The sequence below is a fragment of the Phascolarctos cinereus genome, unplaced genomic scaffold (assembly GCF_003287225.1).
Source record: "Phascolarctos cinereus isolate Bilbo 61053 unplaced genomic scaffold, phaCin_HiC Scaffold_816;HRSCAF=1467, whole genome shotgun sequence".
Classification (NCBI taxonomy): Eukaryota; Metazoa; Chordata; class Mammalia; order Diprotodontia; family Phascolarctidae; genus Phascolarctos; species Phascolarctos cinereus.
In genome coordinates this window covers 117,498-136,550 of record NW_027556198.1, presented here as the reverse complement: position 1 = coordinate 136,550, position 19,053 = coordinate 117,498, and the positions used below count along the sequence as shown (strand labels likewise).

The 19,053-nt window shown below is 38.5% G+C and overlaps 1 long non-coding RNA gene across 1 annotated transcript; it reads right to left on the bottom strand.

Annotated features, from left to right (window-relative positions):
* Positions 1-11,150: 11,150 nt before the first annotated feature.
* LOC144454950 (uncharacterized) lies at positions 11,151-14,654 on the bottom strand. Its single transcript, XR_013483494.1, has 2 exons — positions 14,497-14,654; positions 11,151-12,027 (listed from the first exon to the last, which is right to left on the bottom strand). It is a non-coding gene; the product is annotated as an uncharacterized LOC144454950 (long non-coding RNA).
* Positions 14,655-19,053: the final 4,399 nt, after the last annotated feature.

Genomic DNA, 19,053 nt, shown 5'->3' with positions numbered 1-19,053 from the left:
CCTAAGAACTGTTTGCTAATTGTTGCAACTTTTCCACATAGACAAAGTTCTTGAAGATTTCCCTTCCTCTTCTGTCCCCTGCCAGACCTTGGAATGGAAAGTAGAACAAAATACTGTTGAAATTCACAGTAGATCTTTTCTGAACACAGTAGAATCATTGTCAATGGTTCTGTGGTGTTTTGAGACTGCTCACCTGGCAGCAAAGGGCAACTGGGGTCATGTGTTCCATTATTCCATTTCCCTAGCACAGAAGTTGTAGGAAGAAGAAGCTTTTTTTGGAAGTGATCCCCAAGTTTTATACACAGTCTGTCTGTTTACTCTTTGGTGAAAATACTTGATGTGCTAATGGCAATCCTCAGATATGTCGAACTCAGTGAGAAGGAGACGATGCATTCCCATCTGACCCTGCTAGACAGAATGTTTTCCTGAGACCCACAGAGCTATCATGTCACCTTAGGCCCCCTCTGACGCATAAGTGGGAATTACTGGATTCAGTTGTTTCCATGATAGGATACCTGCAGGAGATTTATATAATTTTGGGTGCTGAAATGATGATTTTTGTATTTGTTACTATCTCATAAACTAAGCTGCTGTATAAATCCCCCCAAACCTTTCCTATCAGCAAGGGGCAAAGCTGGGGGAAAGGTATGGACACCTTCAGGATAGAGTATGGTGTAGACGGGAAGCCAAAGAATTCAGTTCAGGCCATGAGAGTAGCTTAGTGAGATGAAAAAATAGAAGGCAGCAAGACGTAGGGGAGACAGCATTGAATTTCAAGTCAGCAAAACCCAGGTAAAAATACTGCCTCGGACAGGTACAAGCTGTGCCCTCTCAGAAAAGTCACCTGATCCCTGTGGTTATCAGTTTCCCCTTCTGTAAAATAAGGGGGATGGAACTAGATGGCCACTGAGGTCTCTTCCAGCTCTAAATCTAGGGTCCTGTGATCCCATGGAGTCATTGAAGGTTTGAAAGGAATGACTGGGCAGAGAAGGAACTGAGGTAACATCATATATACATCATATAAGCTTGGCAGTGCCTGAAAGGGGAGAAAGAGAGAGACAGAGAGAGAGACAGAGACATAGAGATAGAGATGGATTTGTTCAGATGGAGTATAACAGTTGGAAATGGATGGTGAACATCATGCAGGATTTGGAAGTGGAGGAGCTGGAATGGACTCTAAGCCCTACTATTGAAGACAATGACTACAGCTGTACTCTCACTTACTCTCTGGTTTTGTATACTCCCAGGTTTGTTGTTTTTGTTATTACTAGCCTTGCACACCTGGGCAAATATTTGCCTGCATGTGTGACTTCACAATGGTCAAATCTTACTCAAACTTTTGACATTTCTTTCATAAATGTCTTTCAAAACTAACATCACCCATAATTTTGTATTTATTTTCTCTGAATATAATTTTCTGAATTCCCTTGTGGGTAGGTAATATCAATGTCTTATCCTATTAATCGGTACACTGAATGGTGAAACAAACTTAGTGGTATCTCCACTGCTATGAATTATTATCCTATATCAGATGACCTTTGCTATAATGAAGTTTCGTAGGTAATTTTCAAATTGATGATTTGGTCTGAATTCCTATTTGCACTAAAGGAACACATTACTTACTTCCTGTCCTAAATTGAAGACTTCATTTTGCTCCATTCTTTTCCCCTTAACCAGGTTTAAATTCAATAAAAGTAGACTTTGGAATTCGTCTGAGTGTAATATTAGGAGTTGGACAAGACTTAAAGTAACCATGAAATGATGGCATTATTTGATGTCATTGAATGATGACATTTGAGATATTTTTCCTTGTCTTAAACTTTTCAGTAAACTGCAATATCCCATTTGAACATGAGATGTCATTGAAAGACTGTGCTATTAATTGGCAATTAATTGGTCAACATGCATTTATTCCATACCTACTCTCAATTCAATTCAATTCAGTTCAGTAGACACTTGTTGACCATCTACTCTGTACCAGGCACTCTGTGCCAGTCATGGGGGACTATTTGAAATTAAGGGTCACCTCTGAGGGACAAAACAATACAAGGAACACAGCTCCTATCTGAGCTGGAGCTTAAACCTTAGTCTCTGCTGACTCCATCTCCTCATCTATAAAATGGGGACAATAATACTTGTACTTTCAACCTCACAAGGTTTTTGTTTACATTTGTAAACTCTCCAGTGCTAGAGAGATGTGAGCCGTTCCCATCTTGATCCCCTGTCCCCTGCCCTTTGCTGCCTTCTTCTGCTTTATACATGGGAGGCAGCCTGGTGCAGTGGAAAGAGCCCTGGCAGCTGGGCAGTAGAGTAGAGAGGAGGCTAGACCTGAAATCAGGAAGACCTGAGTTCAAATCCAGCCTCAGACATGTAGTAGTTCTGTGAGCCTGGGCAAGTCACTTAACCTCTGGCTGCCTCAGTTTCCTCAACTGTAAAATGAGGATAATAATAGCACCCACCTGGCAGGGTGTGGTGAGGCCCAAATGAGATAATATTTGTGAAGCACTTAGCACAGTGCCTGCAACCTTCAGCAGCAATTCTTCCCTTCCCTTCCCTTGAATCTGTGCCTGATCCTCTGGAGTCAAATTATCTGAGTTCCAGTCCTGCCTCTACACCTACTCCTGTGTGACCCTGAGCAGAATCCCTTCTCCTCCCTCAGCCTCAGTTCCCTGCTCCATAAAACAAGTAGGGAGGGTTGGGGCTCCAGGATCTCTAAGGTGCCCCACCCCCCTTGGCACAGACAGTGTGTGTCCTCAGGCCTCTGACATTCTGTGTTCTCTCTTCTTCCGTTGGCCCGCCCCCCCCGGCATTCTGGTTCTAAGCACCACTGTCCGGAGAATGTGGGCCAGGTGTGTCCAGGTGTGCTGTCACACCCGGCCCCCACTCAATACCCAATATGGTTCTGTGGTCCCTCCAGGCTCTAGATGCTGTGTTCTAAGGTACCTCAGAACTGACATGCCATGTTCTTTTGGGTTTTTTTTTTGTGTGGACCATAGCCACGTAGAAAAAAAAAGCATTTCTATATACACAGCACGATATACAAAGAGGATTCAACATGAAACCCTCCACGTCCCACCACTTTCTTTAAACACACACGCACACACACACACACACACACGTACATGCACACACACACACACACAAGACAGAGAGAGACAGAGTCAAGATGGTGGAGTTGGAGCAGGAAGCAACAATTCATCCACAGATGTAGAGAAGTCACCAGACCAAATCCTGATTGGGAAATTCCTGCCGAGTACTCCCTTCCAAGTCACAGATCCAGGGAACACTGAGGGCGGAACCTGGGCCAGAGGAGGTGAGGAGGAGTCAGTGACCCTGTGCTGTGCACTGAGCAAGAAGCAAGGTGAGAAGCAGGCAGCAGCTGAGACCCCAGGAGCAGTGCAGGGGGTTCTCAGTTCCAGCCTCCAGCCTGGTCTGAAGCCTGCTGAGGAACAATCCTGGCAGGAACCCCAGGCCAAAGGGAGTCTACACTTCTGTCCCTGAACCAGCAGAGTTCTCTGGCATGCTGATACTGGCTGAGTCCAGCAGCAGTGTCCTGGAAATCCACACAGGGAGAGCCCACCTGGTGTTGTCCAGACATAAACCCAGGTCAAGAGATTGCAGTGCTCAGAACAGGTCAGAAGTCAGATTCTGTCTTTGATCAGATCACTTTGGGAACACTGAAAGCTGAAGCACTGAAAATTGAGCTGTGACTTGTATTTTTTATAAATGTGGCAAACTTCTCTATACATTTGAGAAATGAGGCCCCTCAGAGATTCTCTATGAAAGTTTTCCACCAGTTTAATGCTTTCTTTCTAATCTTGGCTACCTTGGTTTTATTTATACAAGAACTTTTTTGGAAAGTTGGACATACACAAAGGGATATTATTAGTTCATCTGTCTTACATGTACCTGTTCATAGTCTATAACATTCTTGTGTTGAGCAAAGTTTGTGGTAGCCTCTGAAACGTGGTATGAGAAGCAAGCCCAGTTTCAGTAGAAAGAACATCTCATGGGAAGGTAGTCTTGTCCCAGATCACTTTGCATATGTATGAAGGGCATGTTTCCATTAAGTCTAGATCCATCTAAGTAATAATCATGATAATATTAAGAACAACAGTAATAGGAGCAGACAGAGTGGCAGCAACAGCGGCAGCAGTGCAGTGGGTGAAAGATTGAGTGACTGAGGAAACAAAGGTTCAAGCTCCCAAGCATATCGACTTACTAATCAGGGCATTTGAATTTCCTAACAAATGAGTCCCAGGCCTTCCTCATCTTTGGCTCTGGACCCTGAATACCAGGGAAGACAGATTTTTATAAATTCAACATAATCAAATGAGACCAGTTAATTAAAAGAAAACAATTCAGCAGGATACAAAATTAGGTAATCTGATTTCTAATTGGAGCAAAGATTATGGACTTTCCAAGTTTGGAGGGGGAGAATGAACAGGTACAATTTCCTGAAATCAGAAAAAGTGGGGTCCCACTCTTCCCCCACCCCACCTCTACCAAGAGTTTGTATTCAATCAAAGGAACATGGAAACAATAACTTATTAACCACCTTGGAGTCAGTTTTTTAATAAAATTTATGGGTGACTTGAGATATGTAGTTGTGGGAAAACTCCTTGTTACAGCATAACCTAGGTCCTTAGTTAACGGTATCTAAGCAGCCGGTGCAGGTGCTCCAGCTACCCGGACACACAAGGCTGAGTTTAAACTATACAACAAAGTCTTTTTTTTTGTCAGTCCCCATAACTTAATAAAGTTTTTCAGAAGATAGAAATTGAACTGGATCCAAGGGAACTGAGCTAGCTCTGGATTTGGGTCACAAGACAGAATCGGTGTGGTTCCCTAAATTCCAACTACCACCCACAGTAGTAGTAGTAGTAGTAGTAGTAGTAGTAGTGATAGCAGTAGTAGTAGTAGTAGTAGTAGTAGTAGTAGTTGTTGTTGTTGTGTGATAGTAGAAGTGATGGTAGTAGTGGTGGTAATAGTGGTAGAAGCAATGATAATACTTACAGTTCATGTTTATATAATGTTTTTAAAATTTATAAAGCTCTTTGAATATGTTGCCTCATTTGGTTCTCACAACAATCCCTAATTTTGATGCTTTTATTGCCCTCATTTTACATGAGTAAAGTGAGTCACACAGAAGTTACATGATTTGCCCATGGTCAGACAGCTAGGTAGTGCCTGAGGCAGGTCTCCACCTTAGATCCTCCTGACTCAAAGACCTATGCACTGTCCACTGTGCAGCTTAGCTACTTCCTTTTCTTTTTTTTAAATTTGGATATGCCAAGTGATTTCTTATTAATGCATATTCATTGTTCTTTTTATTTTTATTTTATTTATCTTTATATGTTATTAGTACAGGTGGGTTTTCTAAATTAGATCTGCACCTCCTCTTCCCTCTTCTCTGCCCAGTTTATACTTCAGCCCTCAATGCAGTCAGACTGTTTCTCCTCAAAGGGATCACAACATTAAAAAAAAAATCTTCTTGTATACCAGCTTTACTCACACCAAACAAGGCATTTGGTGACCACAAATATTTGTTTACAACAGGACAGAGAACATATGGGACAGTGTGGGAAGGGCTGAGGAAGGGGAGATCTTAACTAGAAAGAAAATGATACAAATGAATTTTTGACAGCTTTGGCTAAAGCTAGGGACTTTAGACTGCTGACTCTCCTATTTCTTCCTCCTCTGTTCCTCCATATTCAGTAAAAATAGGGGCCAGCAGCAAGCACCCCGTCGTTTCTGACTTCCATCCTCCTTCTAATGCATTGTACCAGAATGCCAGAAAGACAGGAGAACCAGCGTGTAGAAATCAGAGGTGGCTTACCCCTGCCAGTGTCACTTCATCGTTCATGGTGCAAGCTGAGGGACAAATATCTTTTTTTTAGCTTTCACTTCTGAGGAGTCTCCAAAGGCAAATTCAGACAGAGGTCACCAATCCTGTCAATTCTGAGTTACCTTCTGATTTGAGTCTCCCACCTCAAATACAATCCTGAAAGGGGGGAGGGAACCAGGGAACCAGGATTATACTTTTATGGTGGCCTTCTTTTACAAATTCAGGATTTAAGCACTAAATATAGTAATTACTCATTGCTTCAATTATTTTAATTGATGCCCCTTCAAATAATTCTCTCTCTCTCTCTCTCTCTCTCTCTCTCTCTCTCTCTCTCTCTCTAAGAGGCAAAAAACAAAAACAGTCACTATTTTCAAGGAGCTTAAAATCTAATGGTGGAGACAATATGTAAATAAATACGTATATATCTGAGGCATAGAGAATAGAAGAGAGGCAGAGCCATGATGGGTGAGTAAAGCAGGGACTCACCTGAGCTGACCCCCAAAGCCCTCCAAATACATTTAAACAGTGCCTTAAAACAAATTGTAGAACAGCAGAATCCACAAAAGGACAGAGTGAAACAACTTTCCAGCCCAAAACAACTTAGAAGGTCTGCAAGAAAGGTCTATTGCACCACGGTGACAGTGGAGCACAGTCCAGAGCTGACTGCAGAACTTAGACCAGGCTCCAACAAACCAGGAGCAGGCCTTGGGGGTGACTCAATCAGTGGTGTCAGTGGTGGTTTCCTGAGCTCTCAGCACACACAGGGTAAGAGGGTCATTCACCTAATCTGAAGAAGATTACAAAGGTCCCTTTGTGGCACAAGAGGCAGGACTCTGTTGCTTTGCCCATACTTGGATCTGGGTTGTAACCCTGGGCCTCATTCCTAAGGCAAAGAGGAGAATTAGCACAGCATAACTTTCAGCTGCTGGGGAGAGTGAGCCCTCCTCACAGTTCCAGGATGCAGAAGAGTGCTTGTGGTTGCTCACAGACTAGAGCATAGAACAGGAGAGTAGTAAACACGCCTGTCCCTAGATCATACCAAGTTGAAAGAACTAAAAACTTACGGGTCTCCAGAATTACCTCTGAAAACAGCTGCACAAAAAACCTGAGGCTTGGAACATTGCCCCCTCCACTCCAAAAGCAGAGCACCACTTTAGCATAGAGTTAAACATCAAGAAATGGGCTGGAAAATGAGCAAACAAAAGAAAAATATCCTGAGTACAGAAAGTTTCTATGGTGACAGAGAAGATGAAAACAGAAACTCATAAGAAGACAACTAAGTCAAAACTCCTCCATCCAAACCCTCAAAGAAAAATATGAATTGGCCACAGGTCATGGAAGAGAATAGAAGAAACATCTTCTATTGGAGGAGAAGCTTTAAATATATGGGAAGGATAGTGACCTGCAGGAGGTAAAATTTGATCTGACACTTGTAGGGCTGTAGGAAAATTATGATGCCAAAGTCATAAGGGTATTCCATTCATTTTCATAATAGCTATGCTGTTTGCAATTAAATGAAAAGCATCCATTCTTCCAGTCTCTTTCTTTGATACAAAGAGAGTCTTTATACCCTAAGAAGGAAGAGACGATGCACAGAAAGAAAACTATATACCAATATTTTGTATAAACTTAGACATGGAAATTAAAATAAAATATTTGCAAGTCATCCATGGCAACATGTGAGCAGATTGGGTTTATAGTGCTGGACCTGGAGTCAGGAAGACCTATGTTCAAATCCATCCTCAGACACTTACTAGCTGTGTGACCCTGAGCAAGTTAGTTAATCCTGTTTGCTTCAGTTTCCTCATCTGTAAAATGAGCTAGAGAAGGAAATAACAAACCACTCCAGAGTTTTTGCAAAGCAAACTCCAAGTGGGGTCTTGGAGAGTCAGACATACCTGAAATGACTGAGCAACATCAGCAAGAATGTAGAGTTCGTTAAACTTAAGACAGATTGTAAATATTTTAAAACATGTTAACAATATAAATATATGACTATGTCAACAAATGACAAAAATCATTTGACAAAATCCAACCATCATTTGTCTTAAATACTCTAGTAAATTTAGTAATAAACAGAACTTTCTTTAACCTAATAAATAATACCTCTCTATGACCAAGGACACTAATTATATATAATAAGGAAAAGTTAGTGGCCCTTCCAAAAAATCATGGTTAAAAGAAGGATACTCATTATTGACACTATTATTTCTCAGAATGCTCTGATAGCTATTGCAATAAGACAGGAAAGAGAAAGAAAGAGAATGTGCATAGACAAAGAGAAAGGAGTAGCATCACTTTGTGCAGAGGTTTTGATGATTTCTTTAGAAAACCCTAAAGTCAAATTAAAAAATTAAATTGATAAACATAGCAGAGTTTCAGGATATTAATTTACCTAAATCATCAACATACCTGTAGTTCACCAAATAAACCCAGCAGGAACAATGACAAAGAAAAACTGTACTCAAAGTAACTTCAGAAGCTATGTAATATTTGGGAGTGTATCTACCCAGATGCAACAATGAATATGATGAATCCAAGTACAAATTTCACTCTGGTGAAATAAAGATGAATTGAATGCAAGTATGTATATGAGTTGCTTATGGATAAGTGAACCATTACAATAAAAATGACACTAGCGCTTAATTAATTTACTCATATCGTACTGTACCGGTATCAACAACTATACAATATAAACAACAACAGCAACAACAACAACAACACTGTCACCACTATGGCATTCTGTTGAACCAAAGTCAAAAGAGGTTTCAAATTAATGAATAAATTTTAAATGGGGAAAAAGAGGTTAACAACTTGATGACATATTTGATTTACTGGCACTAAATTTATTGGAAAAGGTCAGCCAATTGGCGTGCAATTTTATTTCTAAAATCATTTTTGAATTGCAACCATAAGTTGACTATGGACATGACAGTTAAGCAAAAGTTAAAGAAAGCCTTCTTTAAGAATCCACCAAGAAGATTTAGTTTCTTGCAAGGCAGAGGTGTTTTGATATTCCTAGTGCCCATCCTAGGGCCTCACACATAGCAGGTGCTTAATAAATACTTGTTGACAACAAGGCCAATAAGAAAAAGAGGAGGTTCCTTGTCTGAGTTGTTTTGTAGGTAACAGTTACAAAATTTGGCAACTGATTGGATGTTGGAGCTCAGGGACAGTGAGAACCATGGGAGAGATAGATGATAAGCAGATTATGTGTATATGTATGGAGAGACAGACAGACAGCAACTGAGACAGAGATAATTTTTAGCCTGCCCACTCAAGACATTGCAATATTCCTTTTAGAACCTAGATGTCAATGAAAAACTGCAACTTTTTATTAATGGAAAATAAATTGCCAGTGCTAGATACATAGGTATGTGTTAAAACTGTATCTTGCTCTGGTCCTCTGACCACTATTCCTTTTCTACTCAGTATAGTAAGTTTCAGCAGGAAATAAGATTGTCAAGAGGATCTCTAAAATCACATACGAATCATCCTAAAGATCAAAGGAACATAATTTTTAAACTGTTTCACGTATTAACTAAAATTCACGTCCTGGTAAGAGGTGCTGAATCAGGGGAAACCATCTAGATGCTCCTTCTCAAGGCTTCTGGTCCTATGATGTGTAAATTTCTGACAAGATGCAGACCTCAGTAGTTTCAGACCAGCAGGACATCAAAAAGCTGCATCAGCAACTTTGAGATGACTTTGAAGTTTTACCAATAACTTGGAGATGATTTGGATATGTTGATGACCTAATGCCAAGGTGACACAGAGAGGCATTGGTTTGTTTCCCTAAAAGCGTTATAAAGGTGAGACTCAAAATCCTGCCACCTACCCCCAGCATTCTTCCATTTCCATCAGGTCCATGATGCTGAGTGCTCCCAACTCTAATTCCATGAGTGCTCTTCTCTGCCTGTCTTGCTCTTTATCCTCTTCCCAATGCTGCTTGCTTTCCTTCACCATCCCATTCCCTGTCTGCATGGCACCCTTTGCCTCCATACCACATTTGCTGCTTCTCCCTGTGCCTTATTAAAGTGTGATTGCCATCCTATTTCCAACTGCCAGTAACGATCTTTCTCAACGAGTAACCAAATAATGAGGCAATCTAATAATATCTTATACTTCCGTAATTTCAATATCAATTCAGGTAGATAAGAATGCAGAATTAAGGAATTCATTGGGTGCTCATGTGCTATAAACAAAATGTTGAGTTTAAAAATACAAGAAAGTCCCTCCCCTAAGTGAGTTTCTGTTCTGGTGAGGAAGACAAAACAACTCAGAAGAACTTGAAAAACTAAGAGAAGAGAAGGGTTTAGAGCCAGTGGCTAGAAGGTGAAGTGGAGGCTTGGTTCCAGGCAAGATGAGGTCTAATCTCACTTTTGAGAAGATGTCTTTGAAGTTGTAGGTCAGGGTGGATAGAAGAGTGGTGCTGTCCCAGACAGTGATAGGGAAGTTCAGGAGAGGAATGAGCTTTAGGGGAAAGATAATGAGGTCACTTGTTACATATTGAGTTTGGGACATTTATCTCAAAGTAGCAAGCAACCATTTCTTTCTTCTTAAGCCTCTTTTCTTCCATTTGTGAGGAAGTGGAGGGATGATTCATAGTATGTGATTTATATAATCTGATTTCTAATTTGAGGAAAGATTATGGATTTTCCAAGCCTGGAGGGGCAGAGTGAACAGATACATTCCCTGAAATCAGAAAAAGTGCTGTCCCACTTCTCACCCCACCTCTGCTCCAAGCCTGCCAAGCGTCTGTATTCAATCAAAGGAACATGGAAATAATAACTTACTGACCAGTTTGAGGCCAGTTTTGAAATAAGACATATAGGCTTCTTGAGATTTGAAGTTGGAAGAAAACTCCTTCAATCAACATAATTTAAGTCCTTGATTAAGGGTATCTCAGCAGCAGGTAGAGATGTTCCAGCTTCCAAGCCACACAGAGCTCTGGAACTGGGTCACAACATGGAGTCAGTGTGGTTTGCTTAATTCCCACTATCAGTTGCTTTTCTAATCCTAGTAGTAGTAGTAGTAGAAGTAGTAGTAGTAGTAGTAGTAGTAGTAGCAGTGATGGTAATGGTGGTAGTGATGGTAGTAGTAGTGATAGTAGTAATGAAAATCCTTATAGTTCATATTTACACAGCATTTTAAGATTTGGTTTTTTAAATAGTATTTTACTTTATTCCCAGTTACATGTCAAGAAATTTTTTAGCATTCATTTTTGCCATGAGCGCCTGTGTCCACGGCCATGGTCTGATGCCGGCAGCGTGTGAAGAAAGAAAGAACCACAGGCCAGGTGGAAGATGTGAAGAACAAACTTCGTTTATTGATCTGAGGGCTCAAGCTTATATAGTACTGGATCAAGCAATAATAACATTATTTTCCATGAAAAGCCTTACTTCCTTGCACCTTGTCTGTTACTTTCTTTCCTGTATCCTGTCCTGGACCCTTTCCATTTCCTCCCTTCTTGCATCCTGTTCTTAACAGATGGAAGAGGGGGGTGGTGAGCTAACATCCTGAGTTTCACAGCTGTAGGGTTTAGTACAAGCTACAGGTAAGACCCGGGCTGGCCTAAGCCCTCCAACTCCCCATAGCCGGCCCTCTACATCTCCCCCTTTCTTCTGTTCTAGCTTGAGAACATGGGATGTACATCAGGAGAAAACTCAAGAGTAACAAGAATACTATCAGGGTATGAAATTCAACAGCAAACTTGAAATATTCTGGAAAGTGTTAAGTTGCTTGATATAGTACAACAGCTTATAAACAATATCTTGAGGATCAATACCATCCATGTTATATTTTTGGAATGCCAAGTGCCCTGAAGCTTATTCAATATTTTGTCAGGAGTTACACTGGTAGTATTAGAAAGCAAATGGGGAGTTACACAAACAAAAGTATAGTGGTAATCACATTTTAAGTTACAGGTTTAACCCGGGGGGGTGGGTAAGACAATGTAATCATGACTGAATCCCGGAGACACCCGCAAAAGTCATCATTGCAAAAAGGACAGTCAACATCTTATTATTGGCTCTTCATCTTCTTGGTCTCGCCTTCCTCCTCCGCTTGTCTCTCCGACCAGTTTTTCCTTTGACGTTCAAGGTCTCTATCCCTCTGGTCAGCATGCTGACAGGAGCGAATGTTCCTCTCAGGGACCCAGACCGCTTTTCCTGCATGTTCTGGAAAAACACAAGCATAACCTCGACCTCAGGTTAGTAATTATACTGGATCATCCCAATTACCCATCTTTGGATCCTTCCACAGTACCGTGACATCTGGTTGCTCATCTATCAACCTGTTCTTTTGTCCTGCAAAATGTTTTTGTGTAGGAGTACATCCCTGATCATCTAGTGTCAAAAAAATTTATGGTATATATTACCTGATCCAATCTCCTTTTTAAATTTATGGTGTATGTTACCTGATCCAATCTCCTTCTTACCCTATTTTCTATTTCCTCTTTTTTCTGTTTATCAAGGAGGATTTTAATATCCTTGTTGCACCTTTCAACAATGGCTTGTCCAGTAAGATTGTACGGGATGCCAGTAGAGTGAGTGATACTATAGGTGAGACAAAATTGTGCAAAACTCCTGCAGTATAGGCGGGACCATTGTCAGTCTTCAGGTGTCTTGGATTGCCAAGAATACTAAAGCAAAACAAGAAATGATATTGCTCATGTCCTTCTTAAAATATGTAACTAATCCAAAGTATCTGCTTTTCTTCATATGATATTAATCTTTCCCCCACTTTTTTTTTGTGCACACTCTGACACATACATTGTAATTACATTTAAAAAACATGAATCACATATTGATATGAAATACAGGAATTTTAGAATAAGGCTCTCCCTAACATTGTGTAATTGTTCAGTAGAAAAATAGCCAACTAAATATGATTAAGTAATGTTTAGAACAGCATAAGTTTAAGTAGCTAAGAAATCAGGTATGTATAGAAATTTGTTTAAGGCTATGCTTCTTGGCAGAAAACACAGAAATAACTAAGTTTCCTATCTGTAGTTAAAAAGAGATCCCTAATGGTTAAATTAATAAAAATTATTTTCAACTCTGAAATGTTATTTTAACTACTGACCAGGCTATGATAAATTTATACTGGATTTTCTAATGCAAGAGGGGAGTTAGGCAGTAGAACTCTGCAGCAAAGCAAAAGAATTTCTTTAGTTATCTACTGAATTCAAGAGGGTTTTGTTGGCAAGGGTAAAAATCTATTTCTAAATATTCAAAGACAAATAAATGTCCCCTTTCCACTTCACTTATTTAATTTGCTTGCAAACCCTCCCAAAGAACCACCAGGACAAATGAAAGCCTAAAAATATTGCTATTAATATTCTAACAAAGTCAGAATGAATAATTTTTTAAATCAAAAAGTTCTATGAAAGATATGTTAAAAAGGACTTATGAATATAGCTTTTTATATACTGTAAAATGTATTAAGATTTTAGCTATATTATAACTAGTACTAAGGAGCTGATTCAGACAATTCACAAGCTACATTTTACTGGAAATTTTAGTATACATACAGTGAATTAGACTGTTTAACATACAAACTGCTCATGTCAAATTTCTAAAGCAAAGAGTTTATTTACTCCTACCCTTGACATTTCCTTCCCACCTGATTAAGAAAACAAGTTGATTTGTTTTCTAATTATTGATGATTATTAGCTTCTTAAGCAATTTTCCTCTTTTTTTGAATACCAATGTAATTTTTAAGTGCCTAAATGGTGATTGTAGATAAAATGATACAAGCTTCATTTTGTTACATAAAATTGTACCCAGGAAACCAAAAAAGGCTTTCCAGAACTACTGGTAGATTCTATTTAAACAACTAAAAATTAGCAGAATTATGCTGTGTTTTAATGTTATGTGAAGAATAATTAATATTCACCTGAAAAAAGGACTCTTGCACATGAGGAAACTCTACTTGTACACATGTGACTTTTTAACAAGAACAAGACAGCAGCATGGTAACCACTTTTCTAAGTATATTTTTTGTACAAAATAGTTCCAAGATATAATCATTAAGTTCCCATACAGTACCATTATTTTAAACAATAATCAATAAAATAGCAAATATGTGAAAATTGCAACACACAAAGACTGAGCACTGCCATTTCCTAGTGTTATCTAAGTTGGTATTAGTACAGTCTTGGAATAGGCGAGCAGAATAGTCAGCAGATTGAATCTTGGTGATGCAGTGGACTGATTTCAGCTATGACTTGCAATGCAGTGGTTGGACAGTACAGGAATATTATGCAGAGATTTCAGTAGCAGAATGGCACTTGGTTTTCTCAGTAGAAATGACAAAGACGCAGTTGACAATTTAAAGAAAGACAATGTTCTTATTTGCACGGTGAAATTCTAGTTATGTCCCCTGTATTTGAACACTTTCAAATAATATTCTCTGTCTCTCTGTTCTCCCCACGAGCTCTGCCCCAAATTAGCTAATTATCTTATAGGACACTACTTAGCCAATGTGATTTGCTTTCACTTTAAATTGAGACCCCGAAAAGAGGAGTCTCTTTCTTAAATTTGCTTTCACTTGTAGAAACTCTGAAAAGCGGCAGTCTCGTTTCTTTTTAATCCCCACTTAACCTGGTGAAAATAAAAAACTATATAGGAAAATTATCGCCGTACCTTGTTAGCCGTCTTCTCTTGACCACCAGAGCTCCTTTTCTAGGGCTGTTGGCCAAACAGCCTACCTTATCCAGGGCCACTCTGCCGGGGAAAGCCTTTCAGGTCCCTGTTCGGGTGCCAAATGCCGCGAGCGCCTGTGTCCGCCGCCGTGGTCTGATGCCGGCTATCATGTTAAAACTATTTCCATATTAGTCACAATTAGAAAAAGAAACAGATTATAAAACACAGGAAAATAAAGTAAGTGGGAAAAAAATGCTTTGATCTGCATTCAGAGTCCAACAGTTCTTTATCTGGATATGGATAGCATTTTCCTTTGTGAGACCTTTGTATTTGTCTTGGATCATTATGTTGCTAAGAAGAGCTGAATCATTCATACTTGATCATCACACATTGTTGCTGATACTGTGTACAATGTTTTTCTGGTTCTGCTCATTTCACTTTGTATCAGTCTGTGCAAGTCTTTACAGGATTTTCTGAAATCTGCCTGTTCATCGTTTCTTATTGCACAACGGTATTCCATTACATTCATATACCATTGGTTGTTCAGCAGTTCCCCAACTGATGGGCATCCCATCAGTTTCCCGTATTTTGCCACCATGAAAAGGGCTGCTATAAATACTTTTGCACATGTAGGTCTTTTTCCATTTTTTATGATCTCTTTGGGATACAGACTTAGTAGTGGTATTGCTGTATCAAAGGGTATGAACAGTTTGATTGCCCTTTGGGCATAGATCCAAATTGCTCACCAAAATGGGTGGATCATTTCACAGTTGGATTAGTTGAACTCCCCTAACAGGGCACCAGTGTACCATTTTCCCCACATCCTCTCCAACATTCATCATTTTTTTTTGTCATATTAGCCAATCTGATAGGTGAGGTCATATCTCAGAGTTGTTTTAATTTGCATTTTTCTAACCAATAGTATTTGAGAGCACTTCATATGCCTATAGATAGCTTTGAATTCTTCATCTGAAAACTGCCTGTTCATATCCTTTGGCCATTTGTTAATTGGGGAATGGCTTGTATTCTTACAAAATTAACTCAGTTCTCTATATATTTGAGAAATAAGGCCTTTATCAGTGACACTTTCTATAAAGATTGTTTCCCAGCTTTCTCCTTTCCTTCTAATCTTGGTTACATTGATTTTGTTTGTAGAAAAGCTTTTTAATTTAATATAACAAAATTATCTATTTTATATTTTGTAATGCTCTCTAACTCTTGTTTGGTCATGACTTCTTCTACTCCCCATAGATCTGACAGGTAGATTGTTCCTTGATCATTTAATTTTCTTAGGATGTCATCTTTTATGTCTTAATCATGCATCCTTTTTGACCTTATGTTGGGATACGGTCTGAGATGTTGGTCTATATCTAGTTTGTGTCCTATTGTTTTCCAGTTTTCCTAGTAATTTATGTCAAATACTGAGTTCTTATACCCAATACTCAGGCCTTTGAATTCATCAAACACTGAGTTACTATGATCATTAACTATTTTGTCTTGTGTACCTAATCTATTCCACTGATCCACCACTCTATTTCTTAGCCAGTACCAGATAATTTTGATGATTGCTGCTTTATAATACAGTTTGAGATCTAGTATTGCTAGGCCACCTTCCTTTGTATTTTTTCATGAATTCCCTTGATATTCTTGACCTTTTGTTCTTCCAGATAAATTTTGTTATTTTTGTCTAACTCTATCAAATATTTTTTGTTAGTTTGATTGGTATGTACTGAATAGGTAAATTAGTTTAAGGCAGACTTGTCATTTTTATTATATTGCCTCTGCCTACCCATGAGCAATTGATATTTTTCCAGGCTTTAGATCTGACTTTATTTGTGTGAAAAGTGTTTTGCAATTGCATTCATATAGTTCCTGGGTTTGTCTTGACAAGTAGACTCCTAGGTATTTGACATTGTTTATAGTTAATATGAATGGAATTTCTCTTCCTATCTCTTGCTGCTGGGCTTTATTGGCCATATAAAGAAATGCTGATGATTTATGTGGGTTTATCTGATATCCTACAACTTTGCTAAACTTGTTCATTATTTCAATTCATTTTTTAGTTGATGCTCTAGGCTTTTCTAAGTGTACCATCACATCATCTGCAAAGAATGATATTTTTGTTTCCTCATTGCCTATTCTAATTCCTTCAAATTCCTTTTCTTCTCTTATTGCTATAGCTAATATTTCTGGTGCTGTATTGAGTAACGGTGGTGATAATGGACATCCCTGCTTCACCCCTGATCTTACTGGGAAGGCTTCTAGTTCATCCCCATTACAGATAATACTTGCTGATGGTTTTAGATAGATACTGCTTATCATTTTAAGGAATACTCCATTTTATCCCCCTACTCACTAGTGTTTTTAATAGGAGTGAGTACTGTATTTGGCAAAATCTTTGGAGCATCTATTGAGACAATCATATGATTTCTGTTGGCTTTGTTATTGATATGGTCAATTATATCAATAGTTTTCCTAATATTGCACCAACTTTGCATTCCTCATATAAATCCCACCTGGTCATAGTGCATAATCCTTGTGAATAAATTGCTGTAATCACCTTGCTAGTAGTTGGTTCCACATTTTTGTATCAATATTCCTTAGGGAAATTGGTCTTTCATTTTCTTTCTCTGTTTTAGCTCTTCCTGGTTTAGGTATCAGCAACTTATTTGTGTTATAAAAGGAGTTTGGTAGGCCTCCTTCATCTATTTTCTAAAAGTTTATATAGTATTGGAATTAATTATTCTTTAAATGTTTGGTAGAATTCACTTTTGAATCCATCTGGCCCTGGGAATTATTTCTAGGGAGTTCTTTAATGGCTTTTTCAATTTCTTTTTCTAACATGGGGTTATTTAGGCATTCTATTTCCTGATCTGTTAATCTAGGTAATTTATATTTTGGTAATTATCCATTTTTCTTAGATTGTCAGATTCATTGGCATATAAGTGGGCAAAATATTTCCTAATGATTGCTTTAATTTCTTCTTCATTGGCACTGATTTCACCCTTTTCATTTTTGATACTGGATATATGGTTTTTTCTTTCTTTTTTAAAAAATCAAATTAACTGATTCCTTAACTATCTTACTGTTTTTTCCCCATAAAGCCAGCTTCTAGCTTTATTTTTCAGCTCAGTAGATTTTTCATTTTCAATCTTATGAATCTCACCTTTGATTTTCAGGATTTCCAATTTGGTGCTCAATTATGGATTTTTATTTCATTCTTTTTCTAGTTTTTTTTTTTACTTGCAAGCCCAGTTCCTTGATCTGTTCTTTTTCCATTTTGCTGAAGTAAGAATTCAGAGAAATAAATTTTACCCTGGACACTGCTTTGGCTGCATACCACAAATTTTGTCATGTTGTCTCATTGTCGTCATTCTCTTTAATGATATTGTTAATTGTTTCTATGATTTGTTCTTTAACCCACTTATTCTTTAGGATTAGATTACTTAGTTAGAAAATAATTTTTAATCTATATTTCCACTGCTCTTTGTTGAATGTAATTTTTTACTGCATTGTGATCTAAGAAGAATACATTTACAATTTCTGTATTTTTACATTTCGTTGTAAGATTTTTAGGCCCTAGTAAAGGTCAGTTTTTGTGTAGGTGCCCTGTGCTGCTGATAAAAAAGTTATATTCTTTTCTGTTTCCATTTAGTTTTCTCCAAAGGTTGTCATATCTAACTTTTCTAATATTCTATTTACCTCCTTAGTTTCTTTCTTGTTTCTTTTTTGGTTAGATTTATTGAGTTCTGAGAGGGGACAGTTGAGGTCCCCCACTAGTATAATTTTGCTCTCTTTCTGTAACTCACTTAATTTCTCCTTTAAGAATTTGGATGCTATGCCACTTGGTGCATATATGTTTAGTATTGATATTGCTTCATTGTCTATGGTACCTTTTATTAAGATGTAGTTTCCTTCCTTATCTCTTTTAATTAGATCTGTATTTTCCTTTTACTTTCTCTGAGATCATGGTTGCTCTTCCTGCTTTTTTTTTTAACCTCAGCTGAAGCATAACACGTTCTACTCCAGACCCTTACTTTTGATCTAGGTGTATCTCTCTGTTTCAAGTGTGTTTCTTATAAACAACATATTGTGGATTGTGGGTTTTAATCCATTCTCTTATCCACTTCTATTTTATGGGTAAATTCATCCCATTCACACTCACAGTTACAGTTAGTAACTGTGTATTTCCTTCCATCCTATTCTTCCTCCTGTTTGTCCTCTCTCTCTTTTCACCCTTTCCTTCTTCACCAGTGTTTTGCTTGTGTCTACCACCTTCCCTGATCTTCCCTCCTTTCTCAGTCTCCACTCCTTTTTACTTAATCTCTTCCTTCCTATTTTGCTGTCAGGTAAGATAGATTTCTACATTCAGCTGATTATGTATTCCTATCCTGGAATGAGCTCTCCTTTTACCCGAATGAGATGGTCCTTTCTTGCAGATTCTCCAAGTAACCCCATTTTTCTGCTGGCTCCAGTGTTCCAGGATGTGTTCTGGGGCACTATTTTATGTTTGTTTTGAGGTTAATATGGGAGAGCTACAGTACTTACTACTTACTC